We start from the raw sequence: 20580 nt of genomic DNA on the forward strand, positions 1-20580 counted from the left end.
CTCCTTCCTATGTTGCTGCTTCTAATGCTCCAGCCTTTGTTTATCTGCTTTCTGGACTCTTTATGTTGGTCAGCTGTATTTATTTCATTGGTAGAACAGTGTTTTCTGCTTCAGTGACAAAATTAATGCAAGCTTGATAGTATTCTTGCAGAAAAGGTAGACTGACTTTTGTGTTTGCAGTGTTCACTGCAGGTGGCCCAGTGAAGATCTTGGTAAGGGTATCTTTCAATAGTAAGGTAGAAAATACCAGGGTTAATTCTGGTGTGGCAAAGCATGTGGGTCTGCTCAGTTGCTGATAATTTGGTAAGACGCTGTAGGCATTGCAGTGCACTGGAAGTACAGTGGTTGTGTACATGCATTACATCCCCAGCTTCCTTTGAGCACAGGGGAAAAAATAGAGCTACTCAACAGCTAACGGCTGGGCTTCCTGACAGGAATCACTGTCAGTAAGATTATGACTACAATAAGTTAGCAACCAGAACTATTCAGGGGAAAGGAGTAAGCATTGAACACACAAGCAAAGGTAGTATAACAGAAACTGGAAGTCTGCAAGAGAAGAAGTGAGTCTACAGTTTACTATACTGTAAAAGAAATATATGGAGAAGAATAAAGTAAAAAGAAAAACTGTGTGCTTCAAAGGTGTTATTAGGAAAACACCTCTGCTATCTCTCCTTGTTTCAGGTCATCATAGGATTTTATACACTTTTAAACTTGCAGCATCTTGCACTTTGCTTTTAGGAACAACATGAAAGTGGCTATACACCTAAGTGCCAATGAGACCAATATGGCAATTCCCCTCTCTTGCAGAAATAGTAGAACAAACCCAAAACATTCACACAGCACAACTCCTACCCTAAACAGTCCCCTCTGCCCTCAATCACAAACACAAATGCAGTTAACCATGGAGTCAAATCTGTGCAATTATGATGTCAAAAGCACATATCTGTTTTTTTTTTGGACAGAATATGTCTTACTAGTATTCCTTTGAGAAAATATTTTAACACGAGTTCATAGTATGCAGCAAGTATTATTAACTGAAATCAGGCAAAGCTCACAGTGAGGTGGTTTTGTGTGTGAGCATGCTTTTGTGTTTTTCTGGTTTTTTTTTTAAAGGCTTTTCTTTGCAATGCTTTACTTCTGTCTCCTGCTGTTGCACTCACAATCTCCCTCCAGTTTCCCATGCCTGGAGTTAGTTCAATATCTAACCAGGAGACAGACAGGTTCTGAAAGCATCCAGCTACCTTGATTTAACCAATAGAATTTATATAGTTTTAAAAAAGCAACACCCTGAAACAGAACTACAACACACCAAAGGAACAAAAAAAACAATCAAGCAAAATCCCCAGTTCTACTCCTCAATTTAAAGGTAGTTAAATACTACAGGTCCATCAGGTTAAGTCAAGAATATTATGGAACAGCGCAGAGCTCTCTGGCTTGGCTCTGAGCACCATAGCAATGACCCCAGGAAAACAGATCCATCCATTGACTCAGAGTACAGCCACAGCCATCACTAGTGTCCCCTCCTCTACCCATAACAAGCTCAGGCCACAGACAGATAGGGTGCAGGAACACACAGGAGCTGCAGAGCTGGATGGGAACAGTTAAAGATGATTTTGTGTTCAGGTGGCAATTGTACATCAAATATTGATAGGCTTCAAACTCTCCATCTAACAAAAGTGAGTGACGAAAGTGCTTCTAACATTTTCTGCTCCACTTCATTCCTCCCTTGGAAGAGACCTACGCTCCTTTTTGCCTTCAAAGGTACACAGTCAAGACCAGCCCATGGTCTCTGTCTGTAATCGTCACCTCAGCAGCTGCACCACCAAAAGCATTTGCCCTTTGGTCTGCATTGGGAAGTCAGGAAATGTTAACTTCCAAGTCATTCTCTCCAGCTTCACTTTTCTATCAGGCTAGAAGATCTTCCTTTTCTTACCTTGCATAATCTTCTGAAAGACCATGGGTATCTGAATTGCTGGATGATATCACTTTCGGAGGTCTGTCATTCTCTTTGTTCAGGAAGGACACCAGAGCAGTATAAAAATCCCAGTACATAGGAACAGCCTGCTGGTGGAAAGGAAACTCCAGCAAATAAGACAGGAAGAGTGAGGACCACTCAAAGGACCCCCAGACAAGAACCAAAAACCACCTCCACCAACAGGAAAGAAAGGATGCTTCAGGGCTAGGTGTTACTGCTCAAGTAAATCTTTTGCAGGCCTGATGTCAGCCTGGGAGTGATGGCTTAGTGCTGAGTGCTGCATTAGCAGCAGCTGAGAAAATGAGAGCAGCAGATGCTGATTGTATGGCACATTGTGGTTATTTGCTAAATAACTGAATGACATTCATCCTCCTCCAAATCAAACCTTTACCATGCAGGAGAAAAACAAAAGGAGCATTTCATAAGCCTAGTTGTACTGGGATCAGTTTCCCAACTTTTTAAATTGGCTCAGACAATAGCATAAGGCCAAGGCATCACTGAAGAAATATCTGGGCCTGTGCTGAATGCAGCGTAGACTTTGTTACAGTAACAGAGAAACAGTGGGGGTATGAGGTATTTCTTCTCAGCTGAAGAGAGAGGGATGGGGCGATACACTCTTGTGATGAGTATGAGTGAAGTCTCTGCTCCTCTATTTCAAAATCCGTGAGCAGTCGAATACTGAAGAAATCAACTCTGATATTCGTTCTAGCCAGTAATTAGAAAAACATAGTATTTTGATGCTTTCAGTGGAAAAATTTAATGTTAAATATTATGTTCTTATTCTTAAGAATAATATTACATAATAATGTTATATAAATAACATTGCATTTTATTCTGTCAGTGAAAAATACACTACTTTTTAAGTATAAAATATTATACAAATGCTACAAGTGTATGGTCTGGGAAAGAGTGGGTTAGGGTGTCATGTAGTGATAGCCTCAAGCAGCTGACAGTGGAGGTTGTGCTGGATTTCTCCTCCTCAAGATTCAACCATTATTCGGAGAAGGAAAAGAAGCAGTCTGTTTTTGAGATCACATCTTGCTAGATAGTTATTAGAACTCACATCTTACTCCTGCTGGCTCTGGGAGATTGCCCAGGGCATACATCTGAGGTGAGTTTGGGGTCATGATGGTGTGAATCCATTCGCCCTGGCAGTTGTAGTCTTTCTTGTCTCTTGTGGTAATATGGGAATTACTTTCTGTCAGCGTGGCAATGATGGGGAGAGGCCTGTGCAGTCATTTTAAATAATAGTTACCTTCTGTGGGCTGAGAGCTCCCTAGAGAAGGCAAGATTTTACCCTTCAGGACCCACAGTTCACAAGTATGTACGAACGCCTTCCTCAGCCACTAGTGAACATATGGCAGCAGTGCCTTTACAAGGAATAATTAGACAGACACCTATAGTTATAATGAATTATCATGTTAGGGCAGCAAGAGCAGCCTGATTCCAAATGCAAAATACCATCCTCTCTCCCTCACTCCCCCTTTTCCATAAGGATTATATTAGCCACTCCGGTTCTTGCTTATTCCTCTTGGGAGCTTTTTCGAAGTATTCTTAGCTCTGGGATTTAATGCCTGGCTTTGCTGACGTGCGGAATTAAAAATGTGAGGCACATTAAAAATGTGAGGCACATTTGATTAGCAACAAAGAAAATAGTTCTTGGCCTGCGTATAGAACCCGAAGGGCCCAAGGGGTGATATTGCAGTGCAGGAAGAAAGGTGAGGACAGCCCATAGTGGGGCAGCCCAGAGGGAGGGAGGCAAAAGTCCCTCTGGAGCTACAGAAGTAACCAGAGGAGAGGGAAGCCGTGGGTAAAAGCTCTGTCAAATAGTCATTGCTGTATGTTCTCTGGCATGGAAACCTGTTGAAGTGTTATTTCAGGAGACAAGAGGAGGCTGTTTTTGTCTATAGTGCTTTGGCCAGGAACAGAGCTGGGTTATAGCTTAATTTCTATCTGCAGTTGTTAGCGATTGGAGTCATTTGACAAAAGATAGTAAAAAACCTGATTTTTCACTGGATGGTCCTGATGTGCAAAACTAAACATCTTTTATTAAAAAACAATACAGAGAATGGGAAGAGCATTTTCTCCATTCTTAATGGAACATTATTAGCAACTCTAGCATTTACATTCTGAAGTGGCCTATGGACATTTGCCAGACACCATTCTACCTGTTTTCCAATTTGTCTTGTTTACTGACTATTTTTTAAACCCTCAAGGCATAGCTGTTAAAGCAGTACTTATAAAAATGGTCTTTCATAACATTTTGAAGGGTCTTCTCAAACAGCTGTGTTACCACCACTCCAGCAAGACTAGAAATCAGAATAATTTTCTAATAATTTCCCTTTACTTTTACACTGTTCCACAGTGTAACCACAGGTTATGTGCCTATGAATTTCACTGCGCTATATAATCAGTGGTTTAGGTGCCAAAGGGACATTTGCCACAGGTTTAAAATAATCTTGAGACTATGGTGGGATTTGTTTTCAACCATGGTTTCAGTATTTGTCAGAACAACTTCTTGCCTCTGAGTCAGAAGTTTGCGCAGAACAGCATGGGACCCCCTGCAGTAATTTAAGGGTTTATTTGTGCACCTTTACAGATGAAATTCTGCACTGTGGTTTGCAATGTATTTTTTCAAATTGATTTTGTATTCTGGCCTCCTGCAACTAATCTTTGATGTTACTATGAGTTTGCTGGTTCTGTGACTACACAACAGATTCGGTCTGACATTGCTGGTGATGGAGAAGTGTCTGGAGGGAAATTCCAATTGAACTAATGCCAGTCCTGCTGGAATGATTTTGGCTCATTATGTTCAAGCATCGTTTGTTCTCCAAAGGGCATTCCTTTTCAACACCATGAACCCACATGGTTTCCCTGGACAGAGTGGAGTTCCCTTCACATAATGGTGCAAATTGTCTCCATCCTTCAATGAATTTGAGACGTGTGTGACTGCCTCTCAAACAGGCAAGCAGCACAAAAGTGAAAAACGACAGAATGTTGACTGAAGTCCTTGGATATTTTCCACCATCCGGTCCTTAATGCTTACTGTAGCTCCTTGCTTCCCACACTGGCTGCCAAGCAGAGTCCAGCCAGTTCCAAACACAGGCCGGGTCAGCAAGGGATGGGCTGCAGCTCAGTGCTGCTTAAGGAAGCACTCCTCTGCTCTAAGGAGACACTGAGATAGTTGTACTGCCAGTATCTGCTTCCTCTTAAACATCTAGTTTACTCCTACATTTGACAGATGGACCAGTGATGGGGTGATGAGTGCTGAGAGCCTCCAGCTAATTTCACTGATTTGGAAACATAACTGAGAAACACATATATTTTTATCCCTCGCTATTTTCACAGGGCTTTCATTCCTTTCATTCAGCAAAGACCAGAGATACAAATCAAATATGAATTTCATTTAACAAGAAGTGGAGTGGAAGATGGAGGTGTGAAGGTGTGGCTGATCTAAACCATTCCACACTTTTTCATGTTTTTGCAGGCCTGCTGAATATTTAGACACAGTTAGCAAATATATTCTTAGTGCAAAGCCTACCTTCTGGAGTAGAAGGAGCTATTTTTGATTTCCTGCCCTGCTCTGAACAGGCTGTAAACAGTTTTCTTTTGGATAGTCCCTTGGTTTTATTTGTCAGGTGACACAGTAATTCTGCCATCATGCTCACCTCCCTTCTTGGCCTCTGTGCAGTTTTTTCTCCCATACATCCCCAATTCCCAAACTTGCAGCAGAGCTATTCTCACCTTATGCACTGCCTGGAATTCACAGGCTGTAAGTACTACTATGAGTCAGCAGTAATTACACTTTGTCTTCAGGAAAAGACAGGGGTGAAGGAGTTGAAAGTGATTCAGCAGAACACTTTATTAGCAATATCACATTGGAAGTCATCACACTTGAGTCATCATGATCATAAGTGGTCGTGTAATAGATAGATCCTGAAACCTTTCTGTAGCATCTTGAAATACGCTGTCCCATTAAACTTCCAGACTGGAAATTAAAGCAGTATGGAATGGCAGAGGTTGCGCCTAAGCATTATAAGCAATTTCACATTTGTCTACCCTGTCAAATGTTCTTCTCTCAATTCTCCCAAAACACAGCACTGTAGTTACAAATCAGTTTATTCTGATGAGTCAGTGTTCATAGCGTTATCCCGGTACAATTGAAGCACTAGCAATTAAACCTTATTCTCCAGTTGTTCTGCCTTTTTAATCACTGCCAGTTCTCATGCGTTTCTGGCTTATTATTTGCACTGATGGAGCTGGAGGCAGATGGCCAATCAGGTATTGCAGAGATGTGCCATACTGATGTCAGTCTAACTGCAGAGTTAAAATCTACTGTCTGAACAAAAAAGATTGGATTTCTATAATGAAGCCACCGTGGGGTTACATTGCAGCATACATTAAAATAAGAGCAAAACAACACTGGATACCAATATCATAAAAGGAACCAGCAGTTAATTGTGAGCTTGGTTTGAGTAATGTTTGTTATGAATTACAGTAATTAGCAATGTAAACTAAGGTCAAAGGCATTTCTTGCAAAATTTAACTATTTTTAATTTCTTGTTTAAACAGTGTGGCTGGGGGCAGCTATTTGTGAGGCTGAGGGAACCATCACTGGACTGAACTGCACAGAGCAGACTTTTCTGCAGGACGTGTAAGTCTGCAGACTTCCTTTATAACCCTGCCAGCACACTGACCCTGTCTGTTGAGACCTTCCCCTTCTGGTCTACCTGTCCAAACAAAGCCTACTAATGATGTGATATTTTATACAAGACAAATTGATAAAAGGTCAGCAAGAGACGAACAAACTCCCAGTTTATGGCTTAAGGATGCAGTGCTTAACATATTTTGCCTATAAGTATTTTACAGCAATGACATGCTGTCCTCTCAGTGCTTTATAAGGCCAAGTGGATAATCTTTCCTTATCTCCTAAATATGTTTTGAGTATTATCCTGAACAGCATTTGCAGCAGCTAATGAAGGCAGTATTTTTATGGGTGTTCTAATTTTACAAAATCACATTTCATTATTTGTTTACTTAGTATAAAGATGTTACATTCTGCAAATATTTTATTTAAGACTGACGATATTTTGAAGGCACATCAGAATGAAAGTGCTGGATTTTCAATGTAAGCAGAAAAGACCATCTGAATGCCAAACAGGGGAAGATGCGAGTGGAATGAGAGTGCTGTGGCCACGCGGGGTAGTCATATCTGAGAGCAAATATGAAGGCTCCTAAACCTGTAGCTGGGTCTTGATCATGCAACAACATTTCCCTAAGTTTAGAACTGAGGCTGCTTGCCCTCCTCCTAAGAGGAAACAAGGCATTTCAATAATATTTCCATAAAAACTACCTGGTTATGGAAACCATTCAAGTTAAGTATTTAAGTGTGTGTCCAGTCTTGCTCCTCTCAGTAATTGATTTTACATTTTACTTACTTATAATTATGCCTGGTACACAGCAACTGGGAAACACTAACAATGAGAACTGAAGCTGCTACACACGTATTTGCCTGTGGGCTTAAGCAGCAGATAAATGGAGTTAGGGGAGCAGAAGGACTTAGGTGCCAAAGTTCCTTTCTGGATCTGGACCTTGGTTCAATGAAGTTTCCACTGGATTTCAGTGGTCCTCTGGTACTCCCTTCACTTTCAAAAGAAAGGTGGATGTGTAATAAGATTATCATATGCCCTGATAATACATGAAGTAGCAGCTAAAGAGATAAAGAGGATTCATGGATAACTTTTATGTACACATACGGAACTGTTTTTCACGAAGAAAATGGCAGAATCCCGCTTGGATGTATAGAGTATTTGCATTTTCCAGAATAAAAACACAACTAACTTCTTTACATGGTTTTGCAGAGTACTTAAATAGTTTTGCAATGTGAAAAAATACATTTTTTCCCCAAATATGTATATATATATCAAGCATTTAACATGCTTAATGGATAGAAATACAGTCAACACCGAAACATTTGTCAAAGCTCTACTGATAAATACTGAGATGCCACAAAATATTTTCCCTAATAAGAAATAAAGCATAGTCACGTGTCATTCTAATTTTGGTGACACTGATGTTGCAAAATATGTATCCATAAGTTCACTTTACCAGACAGTGCCATAAAGATACAACCACCACATTTCCAAGAAGATCCCACAACAAATCCTATGTTAAACAATGTACCAGTTTCATTCTCAATGAACAGGGTTTTCTTTTTAATTAAAAAAAAAAAGGACATCATCTGATAGATACATACACTTACGCAAGATGTGGATTAATCAGACTGTGACTTCAGCTGATGCTTCTAGTCTGGAGCTCATAACAGAAAATGTTTTATGCTCACCTCAGACACGGATTTGCCTACTTTTAGTTAAAGCTCTTCCTTTTCTCTTTAGAGAGCTGATGGCAAAGGTGAACACAGTATGTTCCTGTAGCCTCATTTACAGGTACTTCATGTCATCAGTCTTTTCCTTTATCTAGGTTATCCTACCTCATCCTTATCATGGATAAATAAGCAGTATATCTTGTGCAAAGGGCTGTTCTCCAGAATGATTGCTTCCCAGAGATTTTCAGGGAGGCTGAAGGGAGCTAAAAGTATGCCAGCTTCTCCATCTGCCCCTGGTGTAAGAGCACAATGAGGAAAGGAGCTGCTCTCATGAACTACAGCTTTGAGCTGCACACTGGGATATTCCGAAGTTATGTGGAGTCAGTGCAGAGAGCACTATGGCCACATTTCTGACCATCCAGAGTTTGTCATCCAGACCTTTTGCCGAGGTCAGCCCGAGTCTCAGCCTTATGCATGGGCAGACTACTGGGCACTGTGGCTATATAAGGCTTCGTCAACAGAGGAGGGAAGGGGTATGTGGATCATCTGCCAGAATCTTTTATAGCACAAAAGCTACTGAGTCCCCAAAATACACAAGGTCAGGTTGTGGGTTTGAAAGCACAAAGAGCATGAGAAGGAACCACAATTTTAACTTTTTGCAGGCTCAGAAGACAGATGCATTTCTAGCCTTAAATCTTTGGAGAATTGAGAGTATGAGGGATCTAGTGGTTGTACCGTATGGTATCATAGAATCATAGAATCACTAGCTTGAAAAGGACTGGACCCTCTGGATCATTGAGTCCAACTATTCCTAACACTCCCTAAACCACGCCCCTCAGCACCTCATCCACCGATCCTTTAAACATCTCCAGGGAAGGTGACTCCACCCCCTCCCTGGGCAGCCTCTGCCTGTGCCAAATGACCCTTTCCGTGAAGATTTTTTTCCTGATGTCCAGTCTGAACCTTCCTTGGCAGAGCTTGAGGCCATTCCCCCTTGTCCTGTCCCCTGTCACTCGGGAGAAGAGGCCAGTTCCCTCCTCTCCATAACCTCCTTTCAGGTAGTTGTAGAGAGCAATAAGGTCTCCCCTCAGCCTCCTCTTCTCCAGGCTAAACCCCAGCTCTCTCAGCCACTCCTTGTAAGACTTGTTCTCCAGCCCCCTCACCAGCTTCGTTGCTCTTCTCTGGACACGCTCCAGAGCCTCAACATCCTTCTTGTGGTGAGGGACCCAGAACCGAACACGTATCGTATCATATCTCTAAGACTAAACAAGCCTTTCAAAAAATGTTTCAGTGGCAGGCATCCTTCCCTATCCCCAGCCCAACGGCCCTGCTCAGTGGGAGATTTTCCTTGCTGCAACTGCATTAAAACCTGGGTTTGATTTCCATTAGGAGAAGCATTCCACATGCCCATGTCGGAGCTTATCCCTAAGCTCACATTCCTGCTGCCAGAAGGTACTCTTTTATGCCAAATACAACAACTCGATTTCATAGAATCATGGAATTGTAGAATCATAGAATAGTTTGGGTTGGAAGGGACCTTAAAGATCATCTAGTTCCAACCCCCCTGCCGTGGGCAGGGACATCCCACTAAATCAGGCTGCACAAGGCCCCATCCAACCTGGCCTTGAACACCTCCAGGGATGGGGCAGCCACAACTTCCCTTGGCAACCTGTTCCGGTATCTCACCACTCTCATGGTGAAGAAATTCTTCCTAATGTCCAGTAAATCTGCCCCTCTCCAGTTTATATCTGCTCTCCCTGGTCCTATCCCCACAAGCCTTTATGAATATCCCCTCTCCAGCTTTCCTGTAGGCCCCTTTCAGGTACTGGAACGTCGCTATAAGATCTCCTTTGAGCCTGCTCTTCTCCAGGCTGAATAAGCCCAACTCTCTCAGCCTGTCCTCATATGAAACGTGCTCCCACCCTCCGATCAGCTTTGTAGCCCTCCTTTGGACCCATTCCAACAGTTCCATATCCTTCTTATGTTGAGGATTCCAGAACTGGACACAGTATCCCAGATGAGGTCTCACAAGAGAGGAATAAAGGGTATCTCTAAGCACACAAGCCCACCCCTCTATGCTTTGAACAACAGATGCCCTTTTTTTCACATTCTGTTTTTTTTTGCTTGTAATAAGAGAGCGAATTCATGTGAAGGCTGAGTGCTATGCTATAAGAACCATTCCTTCTCTCTAGAGAAAATCAAGAAAGAGCCAGTGAGACAGGAACATTTAGGGAAGTACTGGTATAGGACCCTGAGCTAGCCTCATTGTTTCTTGAGAAGCATCTCTCCAGGTAATTCTCTGAAGAATTAATTATTCCACCCAGTGACTTGAATTTATACCATGTAAACTAGATATATTTAGAAAAAGTTGCAGTCAAAACTACGTGATACCATCATTGATTTATATGCAGAGGAGCAACAAATGAGCAATAAAGTTAAAAAGTAATAAGAGAGGTCTTGCAGATGGGCAAAACACCAAAATAAACATCCTGATAAAAACACAGATTCAGCAAACCACCAAACCCAATGTGTTCTTGGGAGTTTGGCTTTATTTGGGTTAACTAAGTAAATTTGCTAAGAGTGTTGTTGAACTGCTATAATACTAAGGCACAGAACATGACCAAGGGCAGATCAACATCATCTGGATATCAGAACATCAGGATATAAGAGAGAAAATGCAGATCTTACTGCAGCTCAGTTGCACTTTGACCCCACCACACAAACTTGAAGATACTTCTAGAAGAGTTGCCCTTTCCTACAATCTGTCACTAAAATGAGATGCAGAATTGGCATTTGTGCACCCAGAGCCCTCAGCTGCTGTTCCTCATGTCATGTCTTCACTTTTCATATGAAATTACTTTTGTTTCAGCAAACTGGGTTCAAACTTGGGAAAAAAGTACAGTAACGCAAGTGTATAAAACACTATGCTGCCTTATTGCAACATAGCAACTTGGCAAATAACTTCTCATTAGCAAAGGTTTTGGTCAACTTGGTTCCCATTTTCTGCTGCAGGATAGGAAATGTCATATAAATAATACTTTTATTTTGGGGAATGTGGCCTCATTATGACTCGGGAATACAGTGCCATTATTGCTAGTGGCTTGGGTGCAGATTTTGAAACTTGGCTGCTCCCTTATTTCCCATACCCCAGCTTAGAACCTGCCCACAGAGAAGGGAACAGGGTAACCCCTCTTTGTGATTAGAAAAAGCTAGTCAGAGGCTCTATTCTACGATAATAAAAAATGATTTTATGTGGGCAACACTGCTGCACAAACAATTGCAATCTGCAAATGAAATAGAGGGATTTTCAACGGCATGGCTTTCTTGTTTATACAGCCTGTATACAGAACTAACATTTAATTATATCTTTTTTGTTTCAGAACATCTAAAAATAGCCTCCAACTGCAATTACAACCTGTAGATAGCTGAGGTATTTCCAGAGGTAATTGTCTGTTCTAGGCAGAAAACGAGACTTACATGGACAGAGACCAAGGTCAAATTTAAAATAAAATTTAGAGCAATCACTTCTAGTACAATGGTTTCCCAACAACTCTAAGTCAATCCAATTGCTAGGTGACACCAAAAGATTTTCATTGCCCTCCTCCTTTACCTCTATGTTTCTTCCTGTTTCTCTGGCCCATGTGAGCAGATGGCGACCAGAGCAGGACACTCACGCAGCTGCAAAACAGACCTGTTTTTTGTTGGGTTCAGTTTTCAGCAGTCCAGGTTGGGATAATCCCAGACCAACAGTCTGAGTTACAAAAGTGCTTTCAAACCATGTGTTGTTCAAATACTTTTTTACTGCTGTAAATAAATAGTTTAGTTTATATTGCAGCAGCAGCTCAGGAGGATGGGAGCTCAGTGTGCTAACCATACAACTGCACCTGGTCCCTGTTGCCACTGGCTTGCAGCATGAAGCCCTATGCCCACTGCTGGACTTGTGCTCTTGTGCGGAAACCCTTTGCATGAGTGGGAACAGGGCTGAAAGGACCTGTTTGTGTACTTGCAGCTATAATGTCTGCACAAAAACAAACTCAGGATGAATAGACATTTGTAAAAAACCATACGGCAGGCAACTCTTATGAGTAGCTTTAATCAGAAACAAAAGATGAATGCTGTGCGAATGGGGGAACTTTGGTCATGGGAGACCGTATAGCAGATATGGCTGTCTCAGTCTACCAAACCAACATTTTCTAAATTAAGAGGGATTTATATAAACAGAATGTAGTCTCTAAGGTGCTATTTATAGCATAAATATTTATGATCATTCTAAAATTAGTGATTTTTCTAAAGCATGCTTTTGTTTAGTATAGCTCATGACATTTTTCTGTGGTTAATATGGAGTTTTGTTTTTTAAGAGAGAAACAGAGGCAACATAGAAACTCACTGTAAACAGTACTACAATGCTGGCTAATCAATAGAGGGCTGTTCTCATTTAATGCTAAGCCTATTCCTTGAGCACAGACTATTTGCATTCAACCATAACTGGAAAGACTTGATCTTGGGTATGGTAAGCACTCCAAGATGCTTCGAGAAACAATAAACTTCCACATGACATATTCTGGTTAAAGAGGCTCTGTTATAGCATAGCTGTGTATGAAAATATAGACAAATAAACTAAATAATAAACTTACGTGGAAACAGTTTTCCTGCCTGAAACCCTCCTTAGGCTGAGTGATGAGCTCCATAACTGCCTGTTTAAAAAAAGATAATTAAAAAAATCTGAAAATTCATCATTCTGTGATGCAATGGTTAAAACTGGACTGTCCTGAGATAGCTCTTACTGGCATTTCGAACTGGGTTTAACATCAAGGGGAGTGCTGGCAGGGTTGGTGCTACTGCAGCTGCAATTGTAGGGATTTCCCCTGGACATTCTCAGTTCTGGCACTCCAGGGTCCTGGCATCACCATTAGGGGGAGAAAAGAAAGCAGCTATTCAATTTCCCTCAGAATTAAAAGTTTCCATGTAATATGTCCACAGAATATATTCCAGCAAACATTCCCTTGACACAAGCCCTTTCCTTCCAGCTGGAGATAACTATACTTCTCAGGTTTTTCACGACTACATTGCAAAAGAAACAGTAGCAGCTCTGTTAACAGGGACAAGAGGGACACAGGTTTTCCCTGAAGGATTTTGAAATATGGAGTTAATTTTGTATCTCCCTCTGCTTTAACACATTGCTGCTTTGTGCAATTCTGGACCTTTCTGAGTTTTCTTTTTGTAGCAGTCCGCACTGTTTAGCAAGCTGTAGGCTGGCTGAAATGATTGTCTGTCCTTAATGACTGCTCAGGTCAGAATATTTAAAAGCACTGCAGTTTTGTTTACTTTCTAGTCTGTTTTTAAATGCCTTGGTAAAAACATACTCCAAATACTCTGACAGCAACAGCTTACATACATTTATGAACAAATCTAAAGGTACACATAAATATCTATGAAAACACAGAAATACGGAATTTGCTGCCACACGTTTGTGGCACTTGCAGACTGTACAATTCAGCATGTGTGGTAAAATTATGTTTAAATTTCATCTGTTTCTTCTGTTCAATAATGTCACCTATGCGTATATGCCATTTGCAGGCTCAGAGGGTTCACTATTTGAAAAATAGGCCCTTCTTTAATCTTTGTTTATTAACTATACATTCATAAAAACCAGTATAATTATTTGAAAGTATATATAAGTCCTATCAAGCTGTGGTGGGTAGGATGTTTCCAGGTAACATAAGCATCATAGTTTCTTCTGCTGAAGTTGACAGCCTTGTCTCAAATATGCTAAGAAACAGCTGCTACCATTGTCTGTATGGTACTGGGTTAGGGTTTCATTTTGCTGCAATAAAGAACATACCTTGCTTTAACATTCAGCCACAGCCAGAGTGTCTGGTTCTTAAAAAGTAATGCAGAATTGCTAAAATTAGGCATGCAAATTTTTCTAGTTTTTCAGCCTGGTGAATTTTTTCCCTCAAAATAAATTATGTTTGACATTTTCATTCTTACCTTCATCACATTAGCAATGGAAAAGTAGCTGTAGATCATAACTTTGCTTGAAATGTTAGTGGTGACACATGCAGTTGGTTTTCACAAGTCCATTTCTTAGTACTTTTCTCATTATTGCAGAATAAATTTTGTTCCAGGATGTTTGGAAAAACTGGAAAAAGTTTGCCAAACCGTCTGTAACAAAAAGACTATGAAACTAGTTGTGAGCTTTGCTGGAGTAATTAGAAAAATTTATCTTTGATTACATTCAAACATTGTAAATAAAATTAATTTACTTTAAATAAAGCACCTCACAGCTTCCCGGTCTGATCGCAGCAACTGAGTGTCTCTCCCAAAGCCAAATGACTCACTTATGCTTTAGGTTATTGACATTCTTCTTGGGCCATTTTCTTCAGATAGCAATTACTAGATGATATGGAGAAAGCTGCTGAGCTTACACAAGTTCAGCTATAAAATGAGTTTGTGCTCCCATCACCTTGTATTCTATTCGCAGCTACTGGATCTAATCCAGATTTTTTTTATCCATGTGTGCTGGTGCAATACTATGCTGGATTGACTCTGGCCAGAAAGAGCATTGCATTCTGCTTCCTCCTCTGGTAGATGCTGTATGTACACAGCTAACTCAGTCCACCTATTGCTAATTTGCTGAGTTCTTCATGCTGCCTTTCCCCTTCCTTGCCTTCCTTTTTAAAGGTTTTCCTCCTTTAATAACATCTGTACAATTTTCAAGTATTTCTGATCATATTCATCTCATTCCCCTCTGATCTCCTGCATCTCTTCTTTTGCCACAAGCTGCATTTCCAGTGTTTCTCTTTCTTTGCTTATGAGTAAGCCCTGTCAAGACTTACTGTTGCAACCGCGCTGCTGCTCAGCTTGCTGATCTCTTCTCTCTGGTGACCAACGATAGGACCTGCAGGAATGGCAGTAACATGTGCCCGGTGAGGCTTAGGCTGTATATTAGGAAAAGGTTCTTCAGTCAGAGGGTGGTGGAGCACTTAAAGAGGCTCCCCAGGGATGCAGTCATAGTACCAAGCCTAGCAATATTCAAGAAGCATTTGGACAATACACTCAGACATGTAGTGTAAATTTTAGGATTGTCCTACGCAGGGATAGGAGTAGAACTCGATCCTTGCTAAGCCGAGTTTCTAATTGAAGTACTTCTCATCTGTCAGTAAGGGCCTTCCTGACAGCTAACTAAACAAGCAGCATTGCAGCACTTTCTCTTAGGCTTTATAATGACATCCAAAAAGATTTTAGTTCCCACATTCGCTAGAGATGTAGTGACCATCACAGAACTAAATCTCACACTGCTGCTTCCTGCTGGGACAGGAAGAATTAGCTCATTCCTTCCCTTCAGAATCTGCTGTGAAATTAAAACCAAGATGCCAGCCATACCACACCAGCCCAAATTCCAGTGAGCAGGCTCCCCAGCTGCCAGTGGGTGCTCCTTGACATGAAGGAAACACAGGAAAAATGAAGCCCCTGCACTTGTGGAACACGTATCTGTCTCACTCAAGTTTTGAAGAAGGGCTGGAAAGAGCACCAGTCCCATATGTACGTGTGAGGGTGACTCCTATCTGTAAATTCTGCCTTTTATTTATGTTTGAATCAAAGTATTGGGCAATTTTGTCACCAATATTTTTTTTGGTTTTACTGCAGGTTGCATAAGAGATCACATGCAACTCCTGCATTTTTTTTTCAGATCTGCAAGCTTTACTCAACTGTGAACTCCTGGGGGCTTTCTTCTATCTGTTTGAGAATGATTCACTCCTACACACTTTTTCTCAAGCTACATGATCCTTTTCCCACATGACCATGTAAGCATATCCCTACCACAGAGCAATATATATAGGAACAGCGTACTGAGAGGAAGCACTGGAGTCTGCTGCTGCCTTCTGCAACAGAAAGAATGTGAGCACGTGGAGTGCATCTACTTACTCAGATCTGGTGTCAGAGGGATAATTTGTGTCCTCTCTACAGAAGTAAAAATAAATAGGGTTCATGCTGAGTTCAACAACCTAAGGTTGCGTATAAGCAGCTCACAGTTTTCCTGGGAGATGAGGCCCTTTTCAAGTTCAAACAGGAAAGCAGCCAGATAAAAGTCCAGTGATGGATGAAGGGCACAGATCTCCCACTGAAGTGACTCATACGTTTTGTTCGTGACTTTAGTGGGCTTTTGTGAGCCATGACTACAGCATCTTCTAGCAGGATTGCCTTGAGTCACCTCTCTGCCTAGTCAAGATCTATAGACCTGTGGATCTTGAGCAAGTCTATAAAATAGACTATTCTTGTTCATGCACTGCATGAACATAAAGTTCAACTGTGGGTAGGTTGTCAATTAATTTCTTAATCTCTTTTTTGAATAATAAAGCTGAATTAATACAAGTAGTAACCATACCTTTGTCAGATCTTGCAAGTAAATATCTACTTTTAGTACAGAAATACCAAATGAGAGCAATAAAAAACTGCAGATTATTATGACCTTCCAAATCCCTCACCAAGTCACGTCATCCAGTGTTCTTCCTTCCTCTGCCTCTTTCCCTCCTCACTCTCCTCCCCTGTTACGCTGTGTAGGAACATGGACTTCAGAGCAAGAGCATGTTCATTGTGGTCCTCCACTTCAGCAAATCTCAAACATAGGAAAAAATTAAGTTAATGTATGACAACTTACTATGAAGACAGAGAGCTGGCAACCTGGAAAGCAGCCAGTCCACTGCTACCATTCAATCTGCATGAGCTGACAAGCTGAATGATTAATGTACATCTGCAAATGGAAATTAATTTGTCCAAGATGGAAGAAGCCAGGTGGTAGTCTCTCTAGGGGGAAGAAATTGATTCTAAACAAGATTTTGAGATCACAGGGAGTAATTAATTGAACATCCTATCAGTGTTTATAAATACCAAATGGTCACGGCTAGGAATAAAGAAAAACGAGACAGGCTTTTCTCTGTGGTGACACAGCTGTGACAGGGCAAGAGGCAATGGGCAAAGCCTGAATCACAGGAAATTCCGCTAAAACATAAGAAAAAAATTGTCTGCTTGAACATTGGGCCAAGTTGCTCAGAGTTGTTTCGGAGTCTCCACTCTTGGAGATATTCAAAGCCTGACAGGAGAGAACACTGGACAACCTGCTCTAGGTGGCCCTGCTTTGAGTGGGGAACTGGTACAAAATGATGTCCAGAGGTCTCTGATAACATCCACCTCTCTGCGATTCTGAGAGAAGTTTTCAGTACCCACTTGGAGACAGCAAATATGAGAATAGGAGGACCAGAAATTTACCCATGTGACAAGATTGAACAACTATGAGCGGATGCTAAATGATTTAAATAAACTGCAAAGTTTTGACCATCTGATTTGCTGGAGCAATTTGTCAAGTACTATGGTGGATAATCCATCAATGCTGATGTTGAAATCAAATTAGACATTATTCTAAACACCATCACTTTATTCGACTAGGAACTAATTCAGTAAAATCTCTGGTCTAAGCTGTAATGTGTTTATATTAGATTCTTTCTAATAATGCTCTTTTTATTAGTGGTCTATTCTGCATAAAGTATATTCCTATACGTTACAAAAGAACATTGCTGAATGAAGCCCACGTTCCAATGAACTTCAGTATCTTGGTGCATCTTTTATCTGATGATTTTCATCACAAAAAAAATGGCCTCATAAAACTGAAAAAAATACAAAATGTATTTTTTTGCATAGCATTGTCATCATGTAGGAAAAACCTACAGTAAGGACACCAGCTGATGTATTTTTTATAACTCCATAAATATGTCTTTGAAGAAATAAAAATACATTTTAAAAAGAAAATGGAGCACAAGAAGAAATTTTTCCTAGCCTAAGGAAAATTTTACCTAGCCTAAGCCTCCCCCAGCACAACTTGAATCCATTTCCTCTCATCCTATGGCTTGTTACTTAGGAGAAGAGACCAACATCCGCCTCACCACAACCTACTTTCAGGGGGTTGTAGAGCGCGATAAAGTGTCCCCTCAGCCTCCTTGCTACGCAATCCCATTCCCTCAGCCATTCCTCATAAGACTTGTGCTCCAGACCCTTCACCAGCTTCATCGCCCTTCTCTGGACGTGCTCCAGAGCAATGTCTGCCTCATAGTGAGGAGCCCAAAACTGAACACAGGACTCAAGGTGTGGCCTCATCAATACCAAGTACAGGGGAACAACCACCTCCCTAGTCCTGCTGGCCACACTGTTTCTGATACAGGTCAAGATGCCTTTGGCCTTCTGAGCCACTTGGACACACTGCTGGCTCACATTCAGCTGGCTGTTGACCAGCACCCCAGGTCCTTTTCCAACAGGCAGCTGTCCAGTCATTTGTCCCAACAACTGTAACATAGCATTGCACGGGGTTGCTGTGGCCCAAGTGCAGGACCTGACACTGAGCCTTGCTGAATCCCACACAGCTGGCCTCAGCCCATCGATCCAGTCTGTCCAGATCCTTCTGTAGAGCCTTTCTTCCCTCAAACAGATCAAAACACTCGCACAACTTGGTGTCATTTTCAAAGTTACTGCATGTGCACTCAATCCCTCTCATCCACGTCATTGATAAAGATATGAAACAGAACCCGCCTTGACACTGAGCCCTGAGGAACCAACTGTATTTAACTCCATCCACAACAACTCTTTGGGCCCAACCATCCACTCAGTTTTCCACTCAGCAAAGAGTATGCCTTTGCAAGCCATAAGCAGCCAGTTTCTCCAGGAGAATGCTGTGGGAAATGGTGTCAAAGGCTTTACTGAAGTCTAGGTAGGTGACATCCACAGGCTTTCCCTCATCCACCAAGTAAGTCACCTTGTCATAGAAAGAAATCAGGTTAGTCAGGCAGGATCTGCCTTTCCTAAAACAATGCTGACTAGACCTGATAGCCTGGTTATCCTGTATGTGCCACAGGATTGCACTCAAGATGATCTCCTTCATTACCTTCCCTAACACCAAGGTCAGGCTGACCCACCGGTAGTACCCTAGACCCTCTTTTCCAGCCTTCCTTGTAGATGGGCATCACATTTGTTAATTTCCAATCAATTCCGACCTCCCCAGTTTGCCAGGACTGCTGATAAATGATTGAAAGGGGCTTTCTGTGCACTTCCACCACTTCCTTCAGTACTCTCGGGTGGATCTCATCTGGCCCCACAGACTTGTGCTTGTCTAGGTGAAGTAGCAGGTTGTTAACCATCTCCTCTTGGATGATGGGGTCTCCATTCAGCTCCTAGGCCTGCCTGCAATCTCAAGGTGCTGAGTACCCAGAGAACAACTGGTCTTACTATTGAAGACTGTGTCGAAGAAGGCATTAACTACCTCAGCCTTTTCTTCATCCCTTGTCACTCAGTTTCCCCCCACATCGAATGAAGGCTGGAGATTCTCCTTAGCCCTCTTTTTGCTGCTAATATATTTATAGAAACATTTTTTATTGCCTGTTAACAGCAGTAGCCAGATTAAGTTCTAGTTGGCCTTTCTAATTTTCTCCCTGCATAACTTCACAACATCCAGTCTTCTTCCGTGCCAGCTTGTCTTCTGGCACATGGGGACAGCCTGCTTTTGTGTCTTAAAGATGTCCTCCTTGAAGAATGTCCAGCCTTCCTGGACTCCCTTGCCTTTCAGACCTGCCTCCCAGGGAAATGTGTTGATCAGCTTCCTGAACAGGCCGAAGTCCACCCTCTGGAAATCCAAGGTTCTGCTGATGCCCCTCCTCATTTCTTCAAGAATTGAAACCTCTATCATTTCAGGATCACTATGCCCAGGATGGCATCCAACCATCACATCACCCGTAAGTCCTTCTCTGCTCATAAACAACAGGACCACTGGGGCGCCCTCCCTTGTCTCACTTGTCATACAAGAACATATGCATCTGAGCAGTGAATTTTCTAGCTCGCTGTGTCACTGGGACAGCAGCCAGAGTATGCATCCTGTTATGCATGAGAAGAGTGCCTTAAGAGGCTTGCTTTGCTTCAGATACTTATTTTGTAGATTGTACAAAATGATAAAGTCCATGCAGCCTCATTTTCCTTCTATAGCGTGCTGTAACCATTCAGGTTACAGTACTGTGCGTCCTGCTTCTACGAAAAGCAGAATACCCTTCCCATTCCTCCTTTTGACTCTGGCACTTTTCAGAAGTGAAGACACTACAGCCTGTCACCATCTTCCTTTGGACACTTAGGCAGTGACAGCCTGAGCTCCGAGAGAGAGCTGGAGGCTGTTTTTCACAGCCTTCTTTCAGACAGCCAGACCAAATCCCTTTAGACACAACGAGGACATTTTTAGAATAACTAA

At 41.7% G+C, this 20580-nt stretch overlaps 1 long non-coding RNA gene across 7 annotated transcripts in view; it reads right to left on the reverse strand.

The window, feature by feature from the left end:
• Positions 1 to 1239: 1239 nt before the first annotated feature.
• The window catches only part of LOC128852738 (uncharacterized), a 28686-nt gene continuing 9345 nt past the window's right edge, over positions 1240 to 20580 (reverse strand). For 2 of the 7 annotated variants that reach the window (XR_008450772.1, XR_008450766.1), the window contains 5 exons: positions 16790 to 16920; positions 15140 to 15201; positions 14292 to 14479; positions 12935 to 12994; positions 1240 to 2064 (listed from right to left, as the gene is read on the reverse strand). This is a non-coding gene — a long non-coding RNA (uncharacterized LOC128852738). Of the gene's footprint in view, positions 2065 to 5831; positions 6315 to 12934; positions 12995 to 14291; positions 14480 to 15139; positions 15202 to 16789; positions 16921 to 20580 lie in introns of those variants that run through there. The other 5 variants (XR_008450769.1, XR_008450768.1, XR_008450767.1 and 2 more) reach the window with 5 other exon arrangements.

Source organism: Cuculus canorus, chromosome 7, assembly GCF_017976375.1.
Source record: "Cuculus canorus isolate bCucCan1 chromosome 7, bCucCan1.pri, whole genome shotgun sequence".
In the NCBI taxonomy this organism is placed as follows: Eukaryota; Metazoa; Chordata; class Aves; order Cuculiformes; family Cuculidae; genus Cuculus; species Cuculus canorus.